We start from the raw sequence: 18,696 nt of genomic DNA, 5'->3' as shown, positions 1-18,696 counted from the left end.
ATATACAGAGATTTAACCCAACCACCTCTGAATTCATTTTTTATTACTCTATCACCTCTGTGTCTTTGGGGCGGGAGGGTGAAATGTTTTGTTAATTTCACCATTCTTTTTAAAGGACACTATTGAATCAATATCAGAACTGGTCATATAGATCACTAGATAAAAAAACATTGCTTTGCTTAGGATCCCAGTGTCGTTAAAGAAGGAAAGAAAAGAGGGGTGTGGGGAAACCAGAAATGGGGACAGAGAGCATCAGGAAATACTGTATTTCTGAATAGATCAGTCTCTTCCTTTTATACAGTCACCTGTCTTAATATTTAAAGTGTATATGCCATTCTTGTCGAAACATCCATTGTTACCCTTCGGTAATCTGTGCTCTTTAAAGCCTACCAGCCTAAAAATACCATAGCTGGCATTCAGTGAGTGCTGTATGTCTTAAAGTATTAATTAAAACTGCCACTTTTGTGCTGGAAATGCAAGTAATAGATTGGGTCTCAACAAATCATTGGCTCAGTCTGTGATGCCTCTGTGACTTCTGACATCTTCGGAGTTCAGAAAGGACATTGTGGAACCCGCCATGTAGCCTTTCCCCCATAAATGACAAAAAATCTTTTTCTTTTTTTTTTTTTTTTTTAGTTTTCATGACTTCTATCCCCAAATTATAGTTATAAACCGTAATTAAAATAAAAATGTTACCACTTGACAGAAAGAGAAATTGTTTATAGTCAACGTGCCTTTCAGCCTTCTCTCCTGCCTTCTCCCTGAAGGGCTGATTAGAATGTAATAATTGAGGATGATAGCGGGAGGAAGACGACAATTCCACTTAATTAAAGGTAATTTATTTTATTTTAAATTGGTGATGCCCCACATGAAGAAGAGTAGAGTTAGCAGATAGATTTATTAATGGGTGCTGACATCTCCGTTGACATAAAAAGCAAACATTTTCTTTCCTCCTTGTTTTCATTGTGTCTCCGCACCTGAGACGGCTGTCACCCCACTTCCCTTCCTGCTCTCCAGAGCTGAGAACTTTCCCACAAAACATGCAGCTATTGGTTCATCCGTGAAAACAACCTGATGCTCTGCTGAGTTTCAGACCAGGGCAGGAGCAGGAGAGGCCGCTCAGAGCCTCAGGACTAACGCTAGACATGCTGGCTTCCCAAATGGCATTTTCTGCCTGAGCTTTCTGGATGGAGTGCATGGGTTCCAGGGCAGCTTCCGCCTTAGAAGGAAGGTCATAGGTACCCTTTGGTCTTGGGCAAGGCCCTTGCGTGGCTACTCCTTTAAAAGAACAGGTATCTTGGATGTCATGGGTAATGAACAGTGCCACCAAAATGTCCTTGGCACTGCTGAGGTTCATTTCTCGCAAGGATTTGTGTCAAAATTAAGGCCCTTGTGTAATAATCTTGTCTTGTGCAGTTGCAAACAGATCCTGGAAATCAGGGAACTTTTTTTTAAAGTTAGAAAGTGGGTTCAAAATGCATAAAACTGTTTTCATGTAGTCTCCTCGGGTGTGATTGTTTTTAAGTGGTTCTAGAGCAAAACTGTATTTATAATTCTACAAATCCCAAGGCACTGTCTGCATGCATTGTTGGACTAACAGTATTCTGTTTCCCCAGTTTCTGTTTGACCTCCTACGTTATCTTTATAACGCCTATCCTCCTATCCCATTACCGTTTTCTTATTCATGTTTTCGCTTGTTCAGCTATTTCTGTATTCCTGCCTAGTGTGTTCCATTCATGTCATGTGTTCATTCTCTGAATGAAATCCAGACCCTCTGGGCACTTCTTTCTCCCTGCGCTTCTCCCGCTCAGAACTTCCTCCATTCACACTGACCCTTAGTCTGACTTACAGTCCTTTCTCTTCCTGCTTTGTTGCTCTCATTTTTATATAAAATTCCTTTATACAAATCCCCTTTCCTTGCCTATTCAGGTTTCAGGGGTATGTGTTTCTAGTTTTATTTCAAAAAATAGTTCCATCTAACTAGTGTTTAAAGTGAAGGGAGGAAATGATATGTTTCTTTTTTATTTTAAAAGTAAAGATCATGGTGGGATTTTATTTTGAGCCTGATGGATTTATTTTACCCTGTGATGCTGTTTTGCTAATTTGTTGTTAGATCAGCGATAGTGTTTTTCAAGGGTTAATTTATTATTTTTATGTTGCGTTAACCTTTTCCTTTTCTTCAGCCAACGTCTTATTCCTTTTTCTGGTTGGTTATAATAACCTGATCTCTCAGGAACTTACTTTATATTTGATTTCCTGCCCTTTTATTGCTCTATTGTCTTCACTTTACCATATCCTTTCTTCTGTAATTAATAGTAAATATATGATAACTTCCCCAAAAATCTGCTGCCAAATAATGCTGGAAAAGATAAAATTTAGGAAGTTACTTTATATTTATTTTCCTGCTTTTTTTATTGCTCTATTGTCTTCACTTTACCATATCCTCTCTTCTTCTGTAATTAATAGTAAATATATGATAACTTCCCAAAAAAATCTGGCGCCAAATAATGCTGGGAAAGAGGGAATTTGCCCGTAATGTTCTGAGCATTGAGAAATTCTACTCGGATTTTAAAATTCTACAGTCATGATTCTGGGTTGAGGACATGAAGGCAAGGGTTCAAACTGATCCTCAATTGGAGGTGAAAACCCTGCATATAAAAAAATTTTCCTAATGGAAAGGGATTCTACATTTATAGTAAGTAATCAGTTGTATCTGTTGGCCAGTAGGCTGTGGGCCATGGGAGTGTGTGTGTGTGTGTGTGTGTGTGTGTGTGTGTGTGGTGAACACTGGGAGCACGATGGGGAGAGGGGGTGCGGGGACCTGTCTGGCCAGACACTGTGCCTTTCAGTGGCTCCTGCTGGCTGTGTGGCTGTGACAGAGAGGCACTTGGGTCAGGATGAAGACAGCCTATAACTCTAGTAGTATTTCCTCCCTCTTTTTCTATCTTCGTCTTTTCCTCTGTGTTCCATTATTTCTCTAGCAATGTCCAAACTCCTTCAACCTTTTTCCTCTCTCCTTTCTTGTTTTACCGTTGTCAAATAAGTATTCCATTAAACGGGATTTTCCACAGCAAAAATCAGATGGGATGCTTTTGTCAACTAGCCTCTCTTTAGTAGCTTCTGTATCCTCTGGAAAATGTCAAGAAATTTGAAGAGTAAATAAAAGAGAGGACAACTGCAATATCCCAAACTGAGAACCCCTTCCTCCCCCCCCCAACACACACATACACACACACACACACTTTTATTCTGTAGGGAAGGTGTGCAGGAAGGGAGCCTCCTCTATTCCGGGTGTGATGGCATCTGGGAGTGGCAAGAGGGAATCTGTTAAACCTGGTCCAGATGAGGCTCCGTCGGGGGAAACCTGGGCTTGGTCATTTGGGTGGTGAGGCTTGTCCCACCTCCCCTTTCCCATGCCCTCCTCCCAGGCTCATCCTAGGCCCTCCCACCCCTAGGCAAGCCCCAGGCCCTGCTGCACACATCTGTGGGTCTGAGTTTCCTAGATCCAGCATGGAGTTCCCTCTCTCCCTCCTCTTGAGAATCCTGTGCTGTGGTCCTGCTTGCTCCTTGTCTGTCAGATTGCAGTTCTGATGCTGTTAGCCATGTCTGACCAATCAGCAAACAACACCACGGGATGAAATTTAAACAGTGCAGATGCTCAGATACAGGGTTATGTTGACTGGACCACGCAGGGAGAGCAGAGGTAAGGTCAGAGACTCCCCGAGTGGTGACTGAGCCTGCCTGCTCGGACACCCTCTGAGCTTCCCTGTGCTGCTTTGGCGTGTGTGCTGCCCATGTGCTTTGCCCTACTTCTGTCTTCCCCTGCCATTCACCAGGAACTTTCGTTTTCATTCGCTGCCCTTGTTCCTTTACCCCTCCGTGTGTTCACTTCCTCTTCTCCTGGATCGGTGCTGAGCGTCCCTGTGGATGTTCCTCCGTTGCCTCTAGGCGGAGGGTGCTTGGAAATGCCACTTGTTCATGGTCTTTGTGGCTGCCCTGTGAGGCAGGCAACTGCTGAGAATCTGGGCAAAGGGATGGAATTGATAGACCTTATTTATTTTCCCTCTGGGACTCTGGAATTTTCATTCGGTTACAACTATGGTTTTCTTTCTTCCCATTGAGATGCATTGAATTGTAAATTGAGTTTAAATCATCTTTTTTGGGGGGGATGGAGAGGGGGGACTGTTTTAATTAGGAAAGATATAAATAGACAGGACCTAAATTAGGATGAACCAGTTAGTTCTTGGGAATTTGGGAGAAGGAAAAGAGTTGATCTTCGTCCCTCCCCACCCCCCTGTGGACAGTTTGCAGTGTTCGCTCACAAGGTTGACTGCTCGCAAAAGCAGAATGTCCCAGCATCTTCCTCTTCTGCTTTAAGTGTTCGGTTGGACCTTTTTATGACTTCGAATGTTTACAGGGTTCTGGACTGCCTGGTCCCATCTGGAAAATATTTAAACTTCCTAAGATCTATAAGACTAAAATATCACATAGAATGGGACAGGCAGGAGGAGGAAAAACTAGACGCAGTGCGTGTGTGCAGAGTAAGTGAGCTGTGAGTCCAGAAGCGGCTGCTGAAGGGGCTGGAACAAATAGCTGGCTGTGTGCGGGGAGCGGTGGGGTCCGGAGTGTGCATTCCACCGCAGAGCGAGCGCCTTGGTTTGTGAAACTGACGTTCTGTTGTGACTTCTAAATCCAAACAAATCTCTGCAAATTTCTGCCCGATCGAGTTAATAAGAAAATATATACATGCAGAGGCGAGAGCCGTGTGCTACTTGTAGTTCTGTCAGTGTCGGCGGAAACAGGAGACGGGCTTTACCTACTGCCTTACAACCGCGCAACCTGCCACTGCCAGCACCTCCAGCTCGGTGGGCCTTCTGGATTTTTTTTTTCTTTTATGCGAACAATGGAATGCAAAAAAAAAAAAAAAAAAAAAAACTTCCAAAATGCAGCCCAGCAGATACAGGATCGGAGTCCTTTTTCTTCTAATTACCTTGTAATTGGGAGTGGTTTCCACTTTCCCACTCTCGCATGTGCAGAGGGAGAGGAAGACAGATGTGGCTGGGCGGGAACGCGCTTTCTCCAGGCCGGATGTGCTGTGGGACCGGCAGGCCGGTCCCTGCTCGCAGGCCTGTGATCTGCTTCACACCTGTGCTCGTTTCTCCCCGTGATCGATGACCTCGTGTTAACCCAGGGTGACCTTTCACCCTCGCCTGTTCTCTAGGGCTGGCTCTTGGCTGGTGGACTCTCCGTTCTCTCTGATTTACAGGTGGTTGCTGGAGCCGCATACACTTGTTTTTCATGGTGCACAGTGCACTTAGCGGCCCGGCAAGACCTGCAATTTCATCCCCCTCCAGGGGCCCAGGAGGGGGCGGGGTGGGGGGCAGTGAGAGGGGTTGCTGTTTGCATGTGCTTTTCTGTTTTGTGGCTCATATGGTATCAATTACCATTTGATGGCAACGCCAGGCCTGAGGCCCTCTGCATGTTTGTCCTGTGAGAAAGATCTGGAAGAACCGACATATGGTTTTGATTGCAGCAATTGCAGGTTGATAGAATGAACGCAGGGGTGAGGTGGGTGGGTTTTCCTTCCGGCCCTTTCCACTCTGGGTTGCTAATGTGCTTTGCTTGTGGGACTGGTCTTTTCATCATCTGGCCCCTCCCCACCACCCCTTTCCCCCAGTCCAAATCCCCACCACTCTGCCTCCCCTGCCCCTGCCTCCTCTGTGCTTCCAGCTCACCGCCAGGAACATGTGGCCCGCATTACGGACCTTCAATTAAAACAAACAGAGAAATTGTCCACCCTCGATTAAAATCCCAGAGCAGGTCAGTCCATCAAGATGATCGGAATTATGCGAAAGTTAAAAAACAAATGGGTGGCAGGGCGCAGGTTCCCTCCAGAAGCTCCGGACATGTTTAAAAGCCGCTATTAGTTCAGGTTGTTAAACATTGAAATGACGCTGAAAAATGGCAGCAGTAGAGATGAATAGAGTTGTGTGTGTGTGTGTGTGTGTGTGTGTGTGTGTGTGTGTGTGTTTCATCCAGGGCACCTCTTTGAATTTGTTGCAAAGGGGCAGGATGCCTAGAGCTGCCACCTTCCTGTCCATCTCGGGCCATACAATGGAAGGGCATTGTATGTGTGCATCTGTGTGTGCTTCGGGTGGGACATGTGGAAGACCCATCTCTCCCAAGCACAGCGACTTCTCTGTCACTGACTTTATGGCAATGGGGGGTACCCACGGAGAGGCTCCTCCTTACCGCTGCTCAGCAGGGATGGCATCCCAAGGGAAGGTCTAGTATCGGGGAACAGAGAGGCAAAAAAGGGGGGAAGAACTTTATAGACAGTTTTAGTGCTACCCATAAAAATATTTTCTTTCCAAGTAACATTTTTCTATAATGCTCTCAAATTCACGTCTTATAATCTGCCCTACAGATGGGTAGCCCACGAGGCTGCCTTTTTCGCTTCAACTATTGCATTTCAAAATATTACTCACAGTTAGGAACTTATATAGTTTCTGAAGATAATGTGGTATCTGATGAGTGAATGATGAGTGAATGTTTCCATTTAACGTCTTCCTTCTTTTAAATGGAAAAAAAATCAATAAAACGGGATCAAAAAACAAAACTGTGTCCCCCCCAAAAGGTTTTTTAATAGCAAGATGAGTTATGAGTTCTAAAGGCCAGCTATTGAAACCTAGTCATAATACTTGACAACTTCCTCACGGTCTCTGTAGGAAGACAGTAAAAACTGAAAACATATTGTTGACTTAAATTGTAGAGATATGTCTGTATGATTGACTCTGTAGAGAAAGCTGGCCATGTTTTTATTTTACAATGGTTATTGACTCTGTCTAGATATTTGCCTAAGGCTACTTTCTTCATTGCCCAAGCTTTCTCCTCATTAGATACAGATTGGTTTGCTAAATGGTGGTTGTTTTTTCTTGTTTTTGGCTTTTGGGTTTTTTTACAATCTTGGTAATGATTATATTTTGCTACTTGGTCATCTTCCGGCAATTTAATAAAATGTCCTCTGAACTGTTTGAATTCAGAGCAACTAGTGATTAATTGATTTGCTCAAGTAACATGTATTAATAGTGGCTATTTGATATTTAATAAACATACATAACCTTAAATCACCCTTCTTTGACAGCTTAAGACAACATTTCTATTTGTTGCCATGCCATGACATATTAGCTGCTTTCGAAGAGTGATGTATTGAGAAGTCCTATTTGGTGATTTAAAAAAATATATATATTGCTTTACTGAAACATATAGTATCGGGAACTCACAGCAAAATGATGTAGTGTATGGGCTGTTAGCCTGACTCAGAACATGTTGGGCCACTTAGCAGCAGCTGTGCTGGAGAGATATTTGATTGGAGAAGACTTTTTGAATCTTTTCAGCCCTGACACCATTCTGGTTTTGAAATGGGAAAATGGAAAAGAATTTTAGGGGAGAGAGAGATCTCAGTCTTGAAAGGTGGTATCCTTGGAAATCTTTGAGTCCCTGCTCAGAATAACCAGCATTTCTCATCTGTCCGCTCATGGAGGACAGAGTGATGGAAATGCGGGTTTATATTTTAGACACACAGTACAGAGGCATGAGACACTGCTCCACACTAGCTGTGTGCTTTTTGCTGAGCATTCATTTGATTTTGAACTGAAATTTAGAGAAGCTTGCAATGGAGGCAACCTATTTTATATATAATTTCTTTTTAAAAAGTCCGCTATTATTAAAATCTGACTTGGTCCTCCTAAAGTATTACAGCAGTCTACCAGATCTTTTAAATTATTGAATTTATAGACACCAACAATGCTAAAAGGAAAAAAGTCCTGTCCCCTACATGTGCTTAATATGTGGTGTCTTAATCCTCTTTAAAGGAAAAGAAAACTTGCTTTGTCAAAAGTATGAATATAGGGATCCTCAGACTAACTCCGTCGTTGAAGTCCTAAAAAGTGCTAGTGTTCTTTTTTTAGTTTGTAGTTACTCACAAGTGGAGAAATATTTATAAAATTATGTTATGCTGTGTGTTTTTTAATGTATGCAAACAACTACCAGATCACACTTGAATCCAGGGTACTTTTAAAAAGTGAGGAAAGAGAATGCTGCAGAATTTCTAGTGGGATGAAACGCGGTGCTGACTATTTTAGGGCTCTCCTGGAAAGATGATAACTACCTCCCTCTCTGGATGCTAACTGCCCACCCTCCATCCCCCAGTGCCTAGATACTACGTTACAGAATCCATTCACTTCATCTTGGAAGGGCTCATCGCCTCTCTTTAGGATCTGCTATTGTTCATACACTGCAAATGTGTGCTTTTATGTCCACAAGGAAGGCATTACCAACATCCAGAAGGGCAGTGTCAGGAGCAGGAAAATGTGGCCTGCCAGCTGTAGAGTTGTACTCAGACTACGCCATCTACCTTCTGAACAACATTTGAACCTTTGAGGAAAAAATATTGGAGATTCTGATGAGGCTTCCTTCCTTCCTTCCTTCCTTCCTTCCTTCCTTCCTTCCTTCCTTTCTTCTTTCCTTCCTTCTTTCTTTCTTTCCTTCTTTTCTCCCTTCCTCCCTTCCTCCCTTCCTTCCTTCTTCTATTTGCAAAGCATGGCTTCCTGATCCTAAGGGGGGAGGCAGGGACCTCAAAGGAAAAAGGGCTCAACAGGCTTCCTGGACATCAAATAGTTCCTACAAAACAACATTCTGATGACTTGCATGTAAATAAATCAGAAACATATGAATTGGACTCCTCTCGAAATACATATGGGGCCGAAAAATAGAGAGAAACGCTGAGAAAATGTGTTTTGGGTTTTGCTGAGCTCATGACATTTGAAAAATAGTATGAGACGTTGAGCAAACACAAAGCCCGGCTTGGCTTACCCATTCCTAATATTAGCCTCCCCGTTCAACGTCAGATCGGTTTACCATGTGCCCAAACACCGGCCACCTTCGGCGTGCTGCCCCCTACTTAATTACTTGCAGTTTAAATTTTTTTCAATTAGGAGCTCAAAAATAGCATCGCATTTCAAGGAAATGCAGATCTTAGCATTTTCTCACCCAGTTGGTTCACATCAGATTATTTTAGAAAATACCGCAGATCATGTCACCTTAGAAACAGCCATAGGAGCGTGGCCCCCTTGGGTGGAATGTGCGTGTAGCAGAAGAAAAGCATTATTAAGAAACTGGCCCTGAGGTTGATGCTGCCTGTTTAATCAAAGGGATAAACCACCACAGGTGAAAACCTCGCGATGAAAGGTGCCTTTCTTCTCTGGACGCGAAGGTGGGGGCCAGCCACGCACTGCCAAGCCCGGATCATGACTTAAGAGCTCCTGCTCTTCGTCACTGCTGAGCTCTGCGGCCTTGAAGGTCCTGCAAGTCTGCTTTCCCACCTTGCACTCCGGAGAGCTAATATTAGGGATTCTAAGTCCTGGGACAATCGCAGCCTACTGAGAGCCCTTGAGTCCTTTCTCCTTGATTTCTTGTTCCGGAATTTAAGGGCCAAAAACAGAGCTCAGGCTTCTCCCCCTGAAGTAAGTCATTGACATACACTTGGGCAGAACCCTCTATCTGTTCTTCGGACTAACACTCTTACCTGAGATTATCTGTTTGAAGTTGTAGAGAAGTTGTAGATTTCACCTTTCCTATTGAGGGCGGAGTTATTAGGGTTATTTTAAAAACATTTTAATGTGCTTTTTCTACCTCCTTTACTCAAATAGTAAGAAGCTTGAATGCTTACTATGAGTCAGGTGCTGGAATATAGCTCTGAACAAGACAGACACGAAGTTGACTGCTCCATGTAGTGTGATAATGAACCCGTGGGGAGTAAGGCCGCTAGCGGTAGACACAGGAAGGGCACCTGTCTCCCAGTTGTCCTGGAGGAAGTGAGGTCCGAGGATGAATGGAAATTAAGCAGACAAAATGCAAGGGTAATCACTGGGTCCAGGAAGAGAATGGCGCATACCATCATAAAGAAGTAGTTCCGAATGGCTAGAGATCATAGTGCATAAGGATAATAGTAAGAGAGGACTGAAAAGATCAACAGTGGCTGGATCATAAAAGTGCCTTGTGCACCCAATTAAGGAGTTTAGATTTTATCGTGAATGTAATGAGGAGGCCTTCAAATGGGTATGCCCAAGAGATGATCGAATTTAAAAGTCCAGAGAGATAGGAGGAACATCAGGAAGACATAGTCACAGAAGCCAAGGAAAGAAGATCTGACTAGAAGGAGGAAATAGTCAACAGTGTCAGATGTTACAGAGAGATAAGGGTGACATTTGGCTGCAGTATCCAGGAGCTCTTGAGCAGTTTCATTGGAGTAGTGGATGTGGAAGGAAAGTAAAGAGGTGGAGAAAGGGCGGAGCAAAATGCTTTTCCATCATCATTGTCATCATTATCATCATCACTAGAAAATGAGCATCAGGCATCTTATCTACCAGACAGAGAGAGTGACGGAAAGAATGAGACACTCCCTGAGGGAATTGGAACATACTTGGGAAAGTAGACCACAAATATAAAACAGAAGACAGCAACACAAGTTAGAAGACATGCAAAGGGCAAAACGAGCTGTACAGACCAATCAGGTTTAGTGGGACCTGAACAGACTCAGGAAAGGAAAGAAGGAATTGTATGGCAGATGCAAAGGTTTTTTTTTTTTGTTTTTTTTTTAAGTGGTGAGCACAGCTGGAGTTCTGCATTTAAGTGTTGTGCCTCTTTATCACAGTCCAGCCTGTTTCTGAGGACCCATCAGCTGGAAATAGTAGAAAACATCATGAAGCATATTGTGTGTTCTTCACCTGCCTGTGACTTCTGTTTAAATTTCCCAACCTTTTTTTTTTTTTTTTTTTTTTTTTTTTTGAAAATTCAAGTCACAATTTCAAGCAATCTTTATTTTTAAAATCTGGACACAGAACTAAGGAACAGATATCACAAATATAGCAAGTCAGAAATGCTCATAAATTCTCTATGGATGAGTTCCTTGAGAAATTTTGCACATCCAGTGCTGGATATCTGTGGGATTTTAGCATAGAATCTTTTACATCTGTGTTATCTCCACATGACATCTTTTCCCCGATAATCCGTAGAGGCTCATGCTCATGTGTAATACCTCAGCCATTTATGATTCTGAGGGTAATTTTTCTCAACAAAGATGGCTTGAAGTATAGTTCTTTAAGGCACTTTAATACTATAAAAATTGGCTGTGTAAACTTTGTAACTGAAGAAAAGGATTGGTCCTCTTTCACTTCAGATGTTTCCCTTGTTGGTTTAATAAATGTTTTTTGGATACTCGCTGTAGGCAAGATGATTGCATTGAGTGTACTCTTAAGTCACACCCTCTGACCTAAGAAGCCTATAGTATTTTATGGGAAATAAAACTTGTGTAATTTAAAAAAATTACGAAGTTCTCAAGTATAGCGCTGGGAAAGCTTAAAATATTAAATATGTTCAATTAAAACTTTTTGAGCTCATTCTTTTCAAAAAAATTTTTGATCCATAATCCTGTTTATATTTTACCACTAGTACCCATTGCTATTTGTACTTGTTAGAGAAAGGAGCTAAATAAGTTGTCCACATTTCAAGAAGTTTTCTGTTCAAGAGAACAGACACATCGCCATCCAAATATATTTTAATTCTGACCAGGGTGCTGAACATACTGTACAAATGAGAAATGAGGTCCATCCTTCTTCAAAGTGTTTTCTCAGTGCACAGCCTTGTTTTATTTGCACCAAATGTCTGTGTAGTGGCAGAAGTTACAACATGTATTTTCCAAATGACAGTTAAAACGTGAAAGATGGTCTCCTGCTCCTTAGAGCACATTGGAGACCATTTCTATAGCCGGTTAGCTTACCTAAGACAAGGAGGCAGTGTCACTTTGGACAGGTTTGACACTGAGGGAGAGTCATACGTTCATTTACTTACTAGAATGAAGAACATGGAATTTGCTAACAAAGAGATCATGAGTGACTTCAGTAAGAACAGTTTTATTTCAGTGGAAAAGCCACCTCCTCACCTAATAATGGCTACATTATTTACCCAATTTTTCTATCTGGCAACTGATGACAGGGTTTACTGCATAACAAATATGGCCCTTCCTTGGTGCTCTCTGCTCCTGGGATACCATTTCCCTACACATGGGTCCTCACTAATTTGTTTTTTGTTTTTTTTTGTGTGTGTGTGTTTGTGGACAACAGATAAATTATAGTCCTGCTACACTGTTTTGTTTTAACTGAGGTGAAATTCACTTAACATAAATAACCCCTTTTTGAAGTGAACGGTTCAGTGGTATTCGGTACATTCACAATGCTGAGCAACCACCACGTATATCTGGTTCCAAAACATTTTTATCACCCATAAAGGTAACCCTCTACCCATTAAACAGGTCCTTCCCGTTCCCTGCTGCTATGTTTTATAAACCTTTAATTTTATCATACACACAAATACACACACACACACACACACACCCACACACACACTCTACTCTTAATTATCTATCAAGGATTCAGAGAAAAGCCCAGATCTATTTGGAGATTAAAATGTTCTAGGCAGACGACCTAATGTGTCCTTACTATGTAATCAAAGAATTATATACAGGCATGGGCAAAAGTAGGTTTACAATGGTAACTTATAAATAATGCAATAATGAATAAGTAATAATGCAAGAATAAACTGTGTTTTGTATAACCACACCTGTAAACCTACTTTGTATATAATGGGTGTTTCTTCAAAAAAGAAAACATCTCCTCCTTCTTTTTAACCTTTCTGTATATTTCTGTTAAGTTCTCACTCCATACTAGTTTTCAAGGGAGGAAAAAAAGGCATCAATTCTGTTCCTTTTATTATGTAAAACTTCTGTATTTCTTTTCTTGTAAAAACATTTTCTCATTAATTTCATCAACATTGAGAACTTAAACTGCTTCCCTTATCTTAATGTTAAGCAATCATCTGGATTTTTCATTTCTATTTTAGACATTCAGAATTCTTGAACAAAGTAATTTAGTTATCAGAGATTTCATTTCTTGGAAATTACATTCTTACTGTAATTTTTATTGTTAAAGAAATATCTGTTGTTCATATTTATACTCTTATAATTCCAGAACAGTAATAGAGGTGGCAGATCTTTAAGCTGTATATCTTTAAGATTAAGAAACCTTAAAGTGAAAAAAATATCTGAAATTTAAATATTAGAGAAAGTCAGCACAATTATATTTTAAATGTGCCTGCAGATATGAGCCATTTAGTCTTAGTTATTTTTGTTGGAATTGTTGCCTTTTACTATTTTCTCACCTCCTTTGAGAGGGTTTTTTTTTTAATAACTATCCTAATCGGTTATTTCATTTGCATAAAGAAAATGTTATATTTATTTTGCATAAACATACAAAATGTTTCTTCTGTACATTTTCTAGTGGCTAGTTATACATCTGAAATCTCACAACTAGCCAGTAATGAAAACTCTGGCCTCTTAATTGGTTTTTAAATGTACCCAAGCACCTGGCCTGGTGCTCGCTAGAAGCTCTGCCATGAGTTAAGCCAGTGAAATATTGCTAGCTGATTTTACCTAAAAGTTTGCCCTGGACATGGGGTAGAAGCAGGTATTTGAATGGATATTCCATAGAGAAGTGGTTGATTGGGTATAGATGTTGACAATTTGCATACTTTTTTTTTTTTTTCACTTCAATCTGTGCCACAGAGTCATACATTTGGTAATTATTTCATGCTTTTGTTTTTAGTTGAAAGTAGTTAGAGCCGCCGAAACCGGTTTGGCTCAGTGGTAGAGCCTCAGTTTACGGACTGAAGGGTCCCAGGTTCTATTCCGGTCAAGGGCATGTACATTGGTTGCGGGCACATCCCCAGTGAAGGATGTGCAGGAGGCAGCTGGTCGATGTTTCTCTCTCATCGACATTTCTAGCTCTCTCTCTTCTCCCTTCCTCTCTGTAAAAAAATCAATAAAATATATTTTTTTAAAAAAGAAAAGAAAAGAAAGTAGTTAGAGCCATATGTTTTGACCAAAAAAAAAAAAAAAAGAAAAAGAAAAAAGATAATTTGTACTTTTTTGGGCTTTATGAAAGGGAGGATGGGTAATAATTTTACAGTGTACCATGGCAGTGATTCCTGTTCAAAACTTCACCAGATTGGAAACTCACTGTTCATAACAATTCTCTTGGTAAGCAGAAGATGAAGGCATGTGTATGAAGCACACAGAGTTAAGTTTGATGCTTGAAAGGTCAGCATAGAATTCATGCATAACTACTTAGCGTTGGTAGGTCTCAATTACTAATATGGAAATTCTATCTCCAGATTCCTTGACCATAGGTGGTGTGGAAGGGTATTCTGGTAAGGTGCCAACAGTTCTGACCTGGGATTCGGGATGAAAAGACCAGGGTTCTGACCCGCTCTGCTGCCTTCAAGGCACCTACCCTCCTCAGCTTCCGTTTCCTAGTGTAGAGGATGGGTGAGATGGTTGATCCTTAGATAATCTTTCTCCAACTGATTACTGAGTAAGGTTTTGGATGCTGGCAGATTTTGTCATTTAAAATACTGTAAAGGTGGGAACTTTTAATAACGCTTAATTGGAGAATTTCACCAAATTTCCTCGTATACAATTAAGTTCGAGGCCGAAGAAGGTATCCAGTGAAGTATGTATTCCCTTTTGTGATTGTTTCTTTGAGTATTCCTCTTGTCTTTTCAATCTCCGGTAGAATCTTGGCTCACTATCTTTTCATTCTAGTTGGGTCTTTGCTCTTGAAAGTGCATCTTTCTGCTGTTATCTCACACAACTTTCTTCCTAATTGCTCTTGCTTCCTGGGGAGGAATGTGTACTTAGGAACGATGGCACAGGCCGTCCCTGGTGATTACCTGTATATACAAACACAGCAGTAAAGACACTAGGATTGGAGAGCTAGGAATGACACATTAAGGGTTGTACATGGTCAACCTCTAAAGAAATCAGCATTTTTGTTTGGTTCTGCTTCCCCTTCTTATAAAACCTTCACCATTCTCTCCCACTTTCTCCATTTCCTCTCATTCTTCAAAATTAATCCTTGAGAAAAGATCTCTGAGACTTCATCACAGGGAAGTATAGTAACTGCTAACAAACAATAGCAGCATTTCTATTTGACAAGCTGATTTGTGACCATGGAATTTTTCTGGGGATACAAATTTTGCCCCTTATAATGATGTACAATGACTAAGTTCTGCAGTAATTTACTTATTTCAATGGTGTCCAAACTTATTAGAGCTCAGATCCCTGTTAAAAGTTGCACCTAATAACATCCAGTGAGGGATGTTAGCATTAGACTTCAGGCATCAACCTATGGACTTGGGTTCAAAGAGAAAAGGGTGGAGAATGGTACTCTGAGAAGTCTTCAGTATGGACTATTATTCATAATTTTCTTAACCTTCCAAAGGAAGCTCAGCCTTAAAACAGATTGAGAAGTAAAAAGCACTAGAATCTGTTTCGTCAGAAACAATGAATGTTTATCTTTGTCCAGTATGATGTTATTCTTATTTTGACCTGTATCTTGTGTGTGATGTGTTTATTCATTCATTCGTATGTGCACTTAGAACTACTTGAGACTATGCTGTGCCAGGTACTGTACACACACACACACACACCCACACACACACACACAGTGCACCTGCACATTTTTTTCATCATACTGTTTTTAACCTTATTGTTTCTTTGGTTGACTTTCTTACCAGGCCTTCTTAAGTATTGACTAGGCCGGTATAAAAGAAACAGTGATGATTAGCATTCGAATAAACCTAAAATTAATTTATCTTTCTTTATTATAACATCTTAGAATGTGTTGTCATCTGAAAGACATGCTGCCCTCAATTAATTAATGAAAAAAAAATGCCTGCAAAGGTCACAGAGCTATTTATTGGCAGTATAACCAACACTGTTTTTATGTTCCAACACTTCCTAATAAGCTGTAGTTGTCATCTAAAAAAAGCAAACAGTTGGTAGCCAAAGAGGCAGAAGTAGTACTGAGATGGGAGATGATCCATTAGAAAAATGGACAACCATGAATTTGATGTGTAGCTGTAAATAAAGATATAAATAACGTACTACATCTGTTTATGACTTAAGATAACTAGAGATAACAATTAATTGAAATGACAAGTCATGTTCTCCTTACTATTACCTTTAATTTCTGATGAGCATTTAATAAATAAAAGCTTGGATTCATTTTGGGTGTTAGAATATATTAAAGAGTTGTGATGTGCTTAATAGCTTAATATCCAGTCTTTTATATGTGCCAATCCTGAGTCTGGTGATAAAGCCAATTCTCACATGAATAAGTAACTAAAAGAATGTAACCAGGAAGAAATCAGGTTTCACCTGAACCACATTTTATGCAATTAAGTATTTCAAAGAGTTCTTTAGCCAGGTGTAATTTGATCAGCTGAAGGCATCCTCAGCCATGGCCAAGGTACTCAAAATGTTAGCAGTGGACATTCCTGGGATATGCCACATTAAAAGTAATAGCAAACATACAGCATCTGCTCAATGAGTGCCAAGAGCACGAGAAATGCAGGTGTGAGAAATAAAAAGAAGTATTTGTAGCCAGAGGCGAGTACACATTAGGCAGGACTATATTCACACTTCATGTGAATGCTTTAAATAATATGGTACTTTTTATCCATTTAGTGCCTTTGTATTTTCACCACTAAACCCAGGTGTACTGCTTAACAGATTCCGTAACCTCTCTGTCTTCAGTACTTTTTTAATAAGAGTACTAATACTTGCTGAACCTTTGCCCAGCTACATGTCTGGAAGACAGATGGAGGACCCTTCTTGTGATGCTCTTTGTAGGAGGACACAGGAAGCTCCTTTGTGCTTTCCTGGTTGGGTTCACTGTGTTCTCTTCTGGGTGAACAATGTTCCCAGGTCCTGGCAGAATGGCCAGGAAGTGTAGGGGACCCAGGACTCTACAGAGCTGGGTTCCGGTAGGCCTCCATGAATACCCTGCAAAGAAAGAAGCCTTAGCTATCAAGAGGAAATGTGGTAGCCTGGTGGTCAAAAGACATGATTTTTAATTCCAGTTTTCCCACATAATTAGCCGTCTGACCTTAAGCAAGGTAACGTCCCTGTGCCTCAAGTTCCTTGTTTGTGAATTTGATCTGATAATAAACAATAGGATTAGTGTAAAGACAAAGTGATTATATGCACACTTTTGCTGGAAGTGTCTAGCGTATCGTAAGTAAACTGTTAGTATTTTTATCATTGTCATCATTTTGTCATGCCAACTGTGACAAGAGCTTGGGGCTGGCAGGCATTGGGAATAGGTCCTTTTCCAGATCTGGCGAGCGCTAAGCTGTGATTCCATAATAAATTACTTCTTTTCTTTGTTCCTAATTGGTAACTTCTTGCATACATTACTGAGGTGGTTGTAGGATAATAATATGTGAGAACAACTAAAAAATCTCAAAACCCTCTAGGTCTATGATAGAGCTTGAGTGAACCTCTGTAGGTTTAAATCCCAGTACTATTGCTATGCAATTATTAGTGGTTCTGCCTTATTATTATTATTTGTTGTTGTTGTTGTTTGTGTGTTTTGTTTTGTTTTTTAATTGAAGCATGATTTTTTTCTTCCTTGGAAGTTTCTAGACATGTCAAAGGCTACATAGACTTTTTTTTTGAGTTTGAAATTTGATTTAGATTTTTGAAAAATATACCACAGCTAGCTATATTTAAGCAAACACACACACACACATATACACACATAAGAATACCCTTGCCTTTTTAATTGAAGAAAAGAAAGAGCAAGATAGAGCTGCTGGCCATAATGAACACAGGAGGTACACACTTAGCAATGGGTCAGGCTCACTTTGTTATAGCAGCTCCACTGAGCCTGGTGCAGGTTGGCTGGGCTGGCAGAGAGGTTCCTGGGCCCATTCTGCCCATTTTGTGTGCTTACACAACTCCTGCTATGTCACGGAACACTCAGGTCCCTGCTTCTCCTCCCTGTTGCTTTCTTTTGGGTCTTTTTTTTAAAATATATATATCTTTCAGTTATATAATTTGATCACTACATATATGAACAAATAGGGGGATTGAAATTATTGCCATTTTACTACTTCTTAACACAGAAAAGGAAATTTGGTGTCTGAGAAAGATAAACTCTTGGCTCTAATTCATTTATTGGATTTAGTTTCAGATGTATTTTTTTCATTAATAGATCATGAAAACTCAGCTGGTATTTAGAAGGGAAGAAAAAATACATATGATATTTGTGATGGGAAATATGGATATATGTTTAAAATAACCTGTATTCTAAATATATTACATAGTAGAGGAATTCATTTTATGGAGATTATATACATATTCACTTTCATATATTTTTGTAATATATGTTAGAGTGATGACAGGCCATTATTTGTTAGCACAAATAAAATATGAATATATTCGTGAATGGTAGATTTTACACATTTTTTATAATTGTGAAAAAAATTAGACTAGCAATAAAGACAGTTTAAGAAACAAAACTCTTCCTACTGGATTTATTTTAGGAAACTTAAAACTATTTGGTTACTTCCTATGACAGCCTATGCTGATTTAAATGATAATAAAAGCTTCACAATTTCAACAGCTTATACCCCCAAATTTTCCATTTATAATTAAATATTTATCTATCTTTCAATATACTGCACACATTTATGTGTTATCTCTAAACAGATTTCCTATTTGTGTGATGATAATGC

The 18,696-nt window shown here is 40.2% G+C and overlaps 1 protein-coding gene across 35 annotated transcripts in view; it reads left to right on the top strand.

Annotated features, from left to right (window-relative positions):
* Positions 1 to 18,696, top strand: part of TCF4 (transcription factor 4) — a gene marked incomplete at its 5' end in the record, with an annotated part of 342,458 nt that overhangs the window by 261,050 nt on the left and 62,712 nt on the right. Inside the window, one exon of one of the 35 annotated variants that reach the window (XM_084887824.1) lies at positions 3,356 to 3,703. The exons of the other annotated variants lie outside the window; for them this stretch is intronic. Of the gene's footprint in view, positions 1 to 3,355; positions 3,704 to 18,696 lie in introns of those variants that run through there. 35 annotated transcript variants of the gene reach the window in all.

This window comes from Pipistrellus hanaki (assembly GCF_964339955.1).
Source record: "Pipistrellus hanaki genome assembly, chromosome: 6".
Classification (NCBI taxonomy): Eukaryota; Metazoa; Chordata; class Mammalia; order Chiroptera; family Vespertilionidae; genus Pipistrellus; species Pipistrellus hanaki.
Note: the sequence above shows the minus strand (reverse complement) of the source record. Positions and strands in the feature narration are given on the sequence as shown.